Source organism: Podarcis bocagei (assembly GCF_964188305.1).
Source record: "Podarcis bocagei genome assembly, chromosome: 6".
Lineage (NCBI taxonomy): Eukaryota > Metazoa > Chordata > Lepidosauria > Squamata > Lacertidae > Podarcis > Podarcis bocagei.
Window position 1 is genome coordinate 101975281 of NC_138130.1, and position 9874 is coordinate 101985154.

At 42.6% G+C, this 9874-nt stretch overlaps 1 long non-coding RNA gene across 1 annotated transcript in view; it reads left to right on the forward strand.

Annotated features, from left to right (window-relative positions):
* Nucleotides 1-9874, forward strand: part of LOC308588853 — a 271876-nt gene that overhangs the window by 234230 nt on the left and 27772 nt on the right. The gene's annotated exons all lie outside the window — the stretch shown is intronic.

Here is a 9874-nt window from a genome sequence, read left to right on the forward strand (position 1 = left end):
AGCCTATTAATAATGGAGGAAGTGAATGCATAGCTATTTTGCAGACTGGGGAGTCTATAGTTTCTATTTTCGGTCTTTTCAGTCCTCGATGTAATGAACTGGGTCTCCGAGGGCTGCTCCAGGCCACAAATGACAGATAACAGAAGTGAAATTACGGCTGTAATCAGGCAGCTGTTTTCAAAGAACTGGTAAATAGCGAAACGGAAAGTTCTTGTCATTTTCTTCACACTGAAATTAGAATATCTTCCTCCTTTGTCCTGCAGAAAAATAATACCTGTATCTCCGGCTTACTGGTGTCAGTAACTTGATCGACAGTGAAATCTGTGAAAGCAACTCTCTGGTTCAACATGGATTGGAATAAACGGGGGGGGGGGAGACAAATTAAGCAACATTAATCTTTTACAGGAATCAGTAGAGGTTGGCAGTGGACTCAAGCTGTGGGTGGACTAAAATCTATTGTTGTTGTTGTTTAGTCGTTTAGTTGTGTCCGACTCTTCGTGACCCCATGGACCAGAGCACGCCAGGCCCTCCTGTCTTCCACTGCCTCCCGCAGTTTGGTCAGACTCATGTTGGTTTCTTCAAGAACACTGCCCAACCATGTCGTCCTCTGTCGTCCCCTTCTCCTTGTGCCCTCCATCTTTCCCAACATCAGGGTCTTTTCCAGGGAGTCTTCTCTTCTCATTGGAGCCTCAGCTTCAGGATCTGTCCTTCCAGTGAGCTCTCAGGGCTGATTTCCTTCAGAATGGATCGGTTTGATCTTCTTGCAGTCCATGGGACTCTCAAGAGTCTCCTCCAGCACCAGAATTCAAAAGCATCCATTCTTCATGGATCACTGCCTTGCCATGGCGAAGGGGCTTGAATAACTCAGAGAAGCTATGAGCTATGCCGTGCAGGGCACCCAAGATGGACAGGTCATAGTGGAGAGTTTTGACCAAACATGATCCACCAAGAGCAGGAACCGGTAAGCCACTCCAGTATCCCTGCCAAGAAAACTCCATGGACAAAGACAACAGACATATAAAATCTATTACAAATCTTTAACTACTCAATGCTGATATTTCAGTTATCACTTCTACCTGATGTACATCCCAGTCATTTGCATTTCTATGCATGCTTACGTGGTGGGGAGAAGAATCTGATTGATTTCAATATGGCTTACACCTAAGTAAGGTTGCATAGGATTGAAGCCTTAAACCTCAGTACTTTGATTTCAGCTCGTTTGTTTTTAATTATTATTGTTACCAGCCTTGTTTCTTTGTGTTATGTACTGAGTTGAATAGGATCCAAACTGCAGCAGTCTGATTGGTCCTAGAACAATAGGATCCAAATTGCAGCAGTCTGATTGGTCCTAGAACAATAAGATTCAGAATGCAACAGTCTGATTGGTCCTAGAACAATGCAGCAGTATGATTGGTTGGCAGGAACCACCCAATCATGCTCCAGATATAAGTGAATCCACAACCTGATTGGCTTACAGTAGAATTCCAGAATTAACCAATCATGTGCAGCCCATTGTGTAAATAATGTATATAAAGCAGATACTTTGAGGGGAGATTCATTCATTCCTCCTCACCACTATGAGCTGAATAAAGAGCATGAAATCACTTTGCGACTCTAAGTATATTTCACTTTGCTTCTTGTGCAAACCTTAGCAGTTAATAATAATGCTTATCTTGATGTTGTGAAAAGCTTCAGCTGCTTACAAATCAAGCTACTCCTTAAAAAGCATAAGAAGCCAGGCCTTCTTTCCTGATCAACTGACAGCTGTAATTCTAAGTAACTTTTAGGAAGTTGCACAAAGCAGCCTACATGCTAAACCCACCCTGGATCTAAAAGCCTTGCAAGAAGTTTTAAAAAGCATGGGGAAAATGCAGAGAACACTTCACAAAACATACCTGGACTTGTTTCGATTAATGTCTGCAGGAGACTTTGTGGATATTTAAGTTATAATTAGAAAAATCTTAATAATTATTCATAAAGGAAACAGTTTATAAGAAGTAAATAAGGAGGCCAGATACAGGATAAAGGAAGTCTTTTATTTGGTTGTTTGTATTGTTGTATGTTATGCTATGCACACTGTATGTTCACGTTTAATGAGGGTGGATTTGTGTATTGGGGGTGGGGTGGGGTGGGGGTTGTGTTATTTTTTAAAATATTTTCTTTTTTGTGTTATGTTGTAAATAAAATTCCAATAAAATTATTATTATAATTTTTTTAAAAGCCTTGTAAGAGTGCCCTCTTGATTAGCAGGAGTGGTTAGGGAAGTGAGCAAAAGCACGTTTTTTAGCTTACTTGAAAGAGTAGCTTCTTAAAAGTCTTATTGTCATATGACACACACCCGACAAAAAACAAACTGCCCTGCTCCTTTGCTTTTAACAGCACTTTGGTCTGCAGAAATTAACAGCTGAAATATTAATGGACGAGATAAAAATTATCGGCTTCTAATGTCTGATACAAGGGGGTATGGAATTGAAATAAAAAATTTAAGGTCTTACATATATAATAAATGTTCATAAATGTACCAAGCAAACACGTACATAAATATACGAACCACATGTCTGAAGCAGCACAGGAAAACAGCCCAGAAACCATTTTGACTCCCAAACTGACCAAATGATTTCTCTGCAAGGTCAAGGAAAATGGAAAAGCCTCCCCATTACCTTTTCCTCCACAAATCCTGTTTTAAGGATATGTCTGTCTATGAATAGGGTGAGCCTGTCACCTGGCTCAGGAACAAAGTATTTATCATTACAAAAGACTGGCCAGGCTCCCCAGGGTATCCAATCAAGTGAGCATTAACAGGTAATCTGCCAGACAGGAGATAAACAACGCACTTGGATTTCTATTGTAGACTGCCCTTTCTGTGATGTATGTATGATGTTTCTGGGGGTGGTCTTGGACTCCAGGGCGGGCAATTTAAAATGTCTATATAAAGGGGGGACACACCTTGGTTCGAGGTCTTCCTCCTTCTCCTGCATGTGAAGGGGACACCCTGTTGCAACAGTTCAATAAAGATCAAGCTTACTAGCTCCTTTGCTTCTCAATATTCTCTGGTTGGCCTCTGTTATTTCTCCAACCGATGGAGAACCTACAAAGGACTCTATAAGGGCTCTTGTGTCCCCCATAAGGGAATAAGGGCAGATTTTTGTTTATTACAGAATGTTAGCGGAGGGGTAGTACGTCTTGTAGTGCTCCATCTGGGGTAGTTTCTCCACCTTTGGTCCTCAACTCTCACCTGTGTCTTCTAGAAGATGTCAGTATGTGACAGCAACCACAATCCCGGGAAACAGCTTTGACCGGCCAGTTAAACCAGACGAGGGTAGCCAATAGGTCTCAAACCCTCGATGAGTTAGGGAATTCACCGGCGAACTGAGTGGACAATACCAAGAGTGGGCAAGCAAGTGGTTTCTGCACGTATTGCAGAGGAAAGTGAGGGGCAAAGGGGGCTTGTCCACCTGGGAAAGGAGCCCATCTAGGAGAGGGCAAACTCTGATCCTAAACCTCCTCTGCCTTGTGAGATATCTTCATCATGTTCTAAACATGCCTCTTCAAATTTTGAGACCTTGCTTTTTATATATATTTTGCAGAATGTGGGCATACAAGTTCCCAACTCTCCAAAGATCATGCAATCTAGAGCCCAAGTCTTAATAGGTGTCAGCATTCCAGAAATCAGCTGGAACCATAGCTGTCAACTTTTCCCTTTTCTTGCGAGGAATCCTATTCGGAATAAGGGAATTTCCCTTTAAAAAAGGGAAACGTTGACAGCTATGGCTGGAACACCATTAAGCACATTGCAAATCACTTAGGAGGTGCCTTGCAAGAGGTAATTCAATAATAATAATAATAATAATAATAATAATAATAATAATAAGAAGAAGAAGAAGAAGAAGAAGAAGAAGAAGAAGAAGAAGAAGTTGCAAACATTAACAAGTAAAAATTGGGAAGACAGTAACAAATAAAAAGTGAAGGCAAACAGTACCAAAGTGACATAACTAGTTCTAAATGAGCAAAGACCGAGCTGATATATACTCTGCTTTTAAAACCAGATTTCCCTCCCCGAAATGCCACACTCAATATGGCTCTTTCTCGGGGCTGAAAGTATGGGCCAATCAGAAAACTAGTTGTTAGGAGCTGGCTCCAGGGGTCCATTGCTTTGACTGATGCTTTTGCAACCCAGTGACAGAGGCAGCAGAGAGGCCCAATCACTGTGGAATGGGCGGGGAATTCCTGCCAATAGGGTAGGGCGCCCTGCAGTTTGGCTGCACCGTGCAAGCTGTTGCCACGTTTGAGATTTGCTGCTTTCTTAGCCTCCTGCGGGTCTCCCAGTGCTGTGCACCAGCCCTATGACTGAGCAAATATGACATCCTCTGGATTTATAGGGAAGACCTTGCAGTGCAACACTATGCACAGAGGCCAGTAGGAATAAACCCCATGAAAACCCGCACTGTGTTTAATAGGTGTTGTTGTTTAGTCGTTTAGTCGTGTTCGACTCTTCGTGACCCCCTGGACCAGAGCATGCCAGGCACTCCTGTCTTCCACTGCCTCCCGCAGTTTGGTCAAACTCACGTTGGTCGCTTCGAGAACACTGTTCAACCATCTCATCCTCTGTCATCCCCTTCTCCTTGTGCCCTCCATCTTTCCCAACATCAGGGTCTTCTCCAGGGAGTCTTCTCTTCTCATGAGGTGGCCAAAGTACTGGAGCCTCAGCTTCAGGATCTGTCCTTCCAGTGAGCACTCAGGGCTGATTTCCTTCAGAATGGAGAGGTTGGATCTTCTTGCAGTCCATGGGACTCTCAAGAGTCTCCTCCAGCACCAGAATTCAAAAGCATCCGTTCTTTGGCGATCAGCCTTCTTTATGCTCCAGCTCTTCATGGATCACTGCCTTATCGTGGTGAAGGGGCTTGAACAACTCAGAGAAGCTATGAGCTATGCCGTGCGGGGCCACCGAAGATGGACAGGTCATAGTGGAGAGTTTTGACTAAACGTGATCCACCTGGAGCAGGAACCGGCAAGCCACTCCAGTATCCCTGCCAAGAAAACTCCATGAACAAAGACAACAGACATATAAAAGTTTAATAGAATCATAGAATCATAGAATCATAGAGTTGGAAGAGACCACAAGGGCCATCGAGTCCAACCCCCTGCCAAGCAGGAAACACCATCAGAGCACTCCTGACATATGGTTGTCAAGCCTCTGCTTAAAGACCTCCAAAGTAGGAGACTCCACCACACTCCTTGGCAGCAAATTCCACTGTCGAACAGCTCTTACTGTCAGGAAGTTCTTCCTAATGTTTAGGTGGAATCTTCTTTCTTGTAGTTTGGATCCATTGCTCCGTGTCCGCTTCTCTGGAGCAGCAGAAAACAACCTTTCTCCCTCCTCTATGTGACATCCTTTTATATATTTGAACATGGCTATCATATCACCCCTTAACCTCCTCTTCTCCAGGCTAAACATGCCCAGCTCCCTTAGCCGTTCCTCATAAGGCATCGTTTCCAGGCCTTTGACCATTTTGGTTGCCCTCCTCTGGACACGTTCCAGTTTGTCAGTGTCCTTCTTGAATTGTGGTGCCCAGAACTGGACACAGTACTCCAGGTGTGGTCTGACCAGAGCAGAATACAGTGGCACTATTACTTCCCTTGATCTAGATGCTATACTCCTATTGATGCAGCCCAGAATTGCATTGGCTTTTTTAGCTGCCGCGTCACACTGTTGGCTCATGTCAAGTTTGTGGTCAACCAAGACTCCTAGATCCTTTTCACATGTACTGCTCTCAAGCCAGGTGTCACCCATCTTGTATTTGTGCCTCTCATTTTTTTTGCCCAAGTGCAATACTTTACATTTCTCCCTGTTAAAATTCATTTTGTTTGTTTTTGCCCAGTTCTCTAATCTGTCAAGGTCGTTTTGAAGTGTGATCCTGTCCTCTGGGGTGTTAGCCACCCCTCCCAGTTTGGTGTCATCTGCAAATTTGATCAGGATGCCCTTGAGTCCATCATCCAAGTCGTTGATAAAGATGTTAAATAAGACCGGGCCCAAGACAGAACCCTGTGGCACCCCACTAGTCACTCTTCTCCAGGATGAAGAGGAACCATTGATGAGCACCCTTTGGGTTCGGTCAGTCAGCCAGTTACAAATCCACTGAGTGGTAGCAGAGTCAAGACCGCATTTTACCAGCTTCTTTACAAGAATATCATGGGGCACCTTGTCAAATGCCTTACTGAAATCAAGGTAGGCTATATCCACTGAGTTCCCTTCATCTACCAGGCTTGTAATTCTGTCAAAAAATGAGATCAGGTTAGTCTGACATGACTTATTTTTCAGAAATCCATGCTGACTATTGGTGATCACAGCATTCCTTTCTAGGTGCTCACAGACTGTTTGCTTAATGATCTGCTCCAGAATCTTCCCTGCTATTGATGTCAGACTGACTGGGCGGTAATTATTTGGGTCCTCTCTTTTCCCCTTTTTGAAAATAGGGACAACATTTGCCCTCCTCCAGTCTGCCGGGACTTCGCCTGTTCTCCAGGATTTCTCGAAGATGACTGCCAGTGGTTCTGAGATCACATCTGCCAGTTCTTTTAATACTCTTGGATGCAGTTCATCTGGCCCTGGAGACTTGAATACATCTAAACTAGCCAAATATTATTGTACTGTCTCCTTAGTTATTCTGGGCTGTGTTTCCTTTGCAGAATCATTTGCTCCAAATTCTTCAGGTCGGGCATTGTTTTCTTTATCGGAGAAGACTGAGGCAAAGAAGGCATTGAGGAGTTCAGCCCTTTCTGTGTCCCCTGTTTGCATTTCACCATCTTCTCTGAGTGACCCCACTGTTTCTTTGTTCTTCCTTTTGCTACGAACATACCCATAAAAGCCTTTTTTGTTGCTTTTAACCTCTCTAGCAAGCCTGAGTTCATTCTGTGCTTTAGCTTTTTTGACTTTGTGTCTACACGTGCTGGCTATTTGTTTGAATTCCTCTTTGGTGGTTTCCCCCCTTTTCCATTTTTTGTACACATCCTTTTTTAATCTTAATTCAGTTAAAAGTTCTTTAGATAGCCACCCTGGCTTCTTTAGGCACCTTCCATGTTTCCGTCTCATTGGTATTGCCTGACGTTGTGCTTTTACTATCTCCCTCTTAACAAACTCCCAGCCATCATGAACTCCCTTTCCTTTTAGTATTGCTGTCCATGGGATCTCACCCAGCATAATAGGTAGGGGTGCATATATAGTGTTGCAGCATGGTTCAGTCTGCCAGCATGTAGCACCCTGCTTGTGGTTAACGCTTAGCTGGAATGAAATATTCAACGCAGCAATAGAGAAATTAAAATAATAATTTATTTGTCAGACAAATAAATGAGAGGCACAGTGGTATATGGTTACCAAGCTCTGGCCTGGCCTCCTGCCATTATGGCCAGCACTTATATTCCCTTAATCCAGCCCCCTTTGCTCCTCCTGTGGCTGCCTCTGTTCAATCAGCCTGGTTGAAATTTCTATTGGTTGTTTGCTATAACCAATCCTAAAAGATACACCCATATCCTCCTGTCCTTATATGGAACACAAAGAGCTATATATTGTTACATCTATAAATGACAAATAAGTAGTAATATATCTTACATGTGTCTCAACAAGGATCCTTAATTACCAGCTCACCTCTTGCCTTCCTTGCCCTCCAAAACAGATGGTTAATAATTTTAAAATTTTATCTTGAACAGATGTCAGAGACCTTGGGTTCATATTCTCATGCATCATCAATGAAATATCTCCTTTTGGAGGTCTTTAAACAAAGGCCTGACAACCATTTGTCATGAGTGCTCGATTGGTGTCTCCTGTCTGGCAGGGGGCTAGGCTGGTGGCTGACTTAATTTCAGGATAAATACAACTCTTACAACTATATGAAATAAGAATCTAGCATTTCTTAAATCCTTTGCATAATTACATTTAAGCCAGCATATTTCATACATTATCATAGATAGCTTTTTAGAAGGATAAACTTCCTCAAAGTAAAAAGGAAGGAACAGTTTACAGCCTCAAAATAAAATAGGAAAAAAAGCCTCTTCCCCTGTTTACACTCCCCCCCTTCTCCAGCCAGTTGCTTTGTTTCCATGTGCTCTTGGCCTTTTGTCCTGTGGCTCAAGTTTAACGGTTTTATTTTACTATTTACCAACTCTTAATTATGTTGGGTCTATGTAACCTTGCTCTTAACCTGTAATTCCCTTTTTTACGACTTTGAGAATTGTTTTCTGCTATAAATCAAGGGGCCCCTTGTCTAGGAGGAAAACATTGCCAGTGTTCTCTAAACAGCTGTCTTCTTGCCTGGCATGAAACATTTGAAAATCTTTAAGCTCATTTTTAGAATTTTAGGAACCTGATCAAGATATAAGCCAATATAAGCCTTGATTAAAAATGCAGTCTATATTCAGATGCCTCAAGCAGATGGAGCAGCTTAAATGTGCATGCTTGCAGCAGCAGCTGAGTCACTACTGTATCGAGTTCTGCCTCTGCCTCATGTAAGGTGATTCAGACAGTGCATTTGTCCTATGAGAGTTCTGTCTTTTGTGCCAGCTGGTGTGTCAGTCAAAGAGATGCTGGAACCCACTGGTTTCTGGAAATCTCCTCCTGGCTGCTTCCAAGAAGTGTTCTTTCCCCATAAACTGGTGCATAGATTTTTTTTTTTTAGACAGAACAGATTTGAGTCTGGGATCTTCTGATGCTCTTCCTCTGAGCTCAGCGATTACCTTATCGCTCACTGTCAAAGAATATTTTGTTGTTGTCGTTTAGTCGTGTCCGACTCTTCGTGACCCCCTGGACCAGAGCACGCCAGGCACTCCTGTCTTCCACTGCCTCCCTCAGTTTCGTCAAACTCATGCTGGTAGCTTCGAGAACACTGTCCAACCATCTCCTCCTCTGTCGTCCCCTTCTCCTTCTCTTTCCCAACACCATAATTCAAAAGCATCAATTCTTTGGTGATCAGCCTTCTTGATGGTCCAGCTCTCACTTCCATACATCACTACTGGGAAAACCATAGCTTTAACTATACGGACCTTTGTTGGCAAGGTGATGTCTCCAAGCCTCAATTTTAAAGGAGCTTGGCTCATTAATATGAAACAAGACGCCACGAAATCAACAAGGACACTTTGCAACCTTCCTTCCTTACCTGTGCTGATGGTGCAAAGGGCAAAAAGAAAAGCAATCCCAATGGAAGAATCGAAATAAGTTGCAAGTCCAGCCTTACAAGCTCTTTAAAGCCACTTCAGATGTTGCTGAACTCTCAGTTCCCATCATTCCCAGCCAGGATAGCCAATGGTCAGGGAGAGTGGGAGTTGAAACCCAGCCACTTGAGGGCACCAGGTTGGCTATCCCTGAACACACTAGGTACACTATAGTGAGGTATAGGCTTGCTTTGTTTTTGTTTTCTTTATGTATTTTGTGTTTTTATGCTGTGAACTGCCATGAGATCTTCGGGTGAAGAAGGGTATACAAATTTAATAAATAATAATAATAAATTCCAGATGCAGATTCAGCACATAGCAACCATAGCTTTCATACGATTATTATTATTTTATTATTTATTGAATTTATATACCGCCTTATGTACCCAGAGGTTTCAGGGCACTTCACAGGAAAAAACCAAAATATTAAACCAAAAATATATATAATAAAAATAAAAATATATATAATCAAAATAAAAACAACCCAATAACCCCTAGATAGATAGCTAGATAGAGGCATGTGTATTAAAATGAAGGGAAAGAAGAATAATGCGTCTATTTAGTAAGTAGAAGCGGGAAACTATTAAGTAGTGCTGATGAGGCTTGCTTTTTGGGTAACGACGGATACAGGGAAACTCTCGAGACTTGCAAAGAAAAATCTGATTTAAAAGCC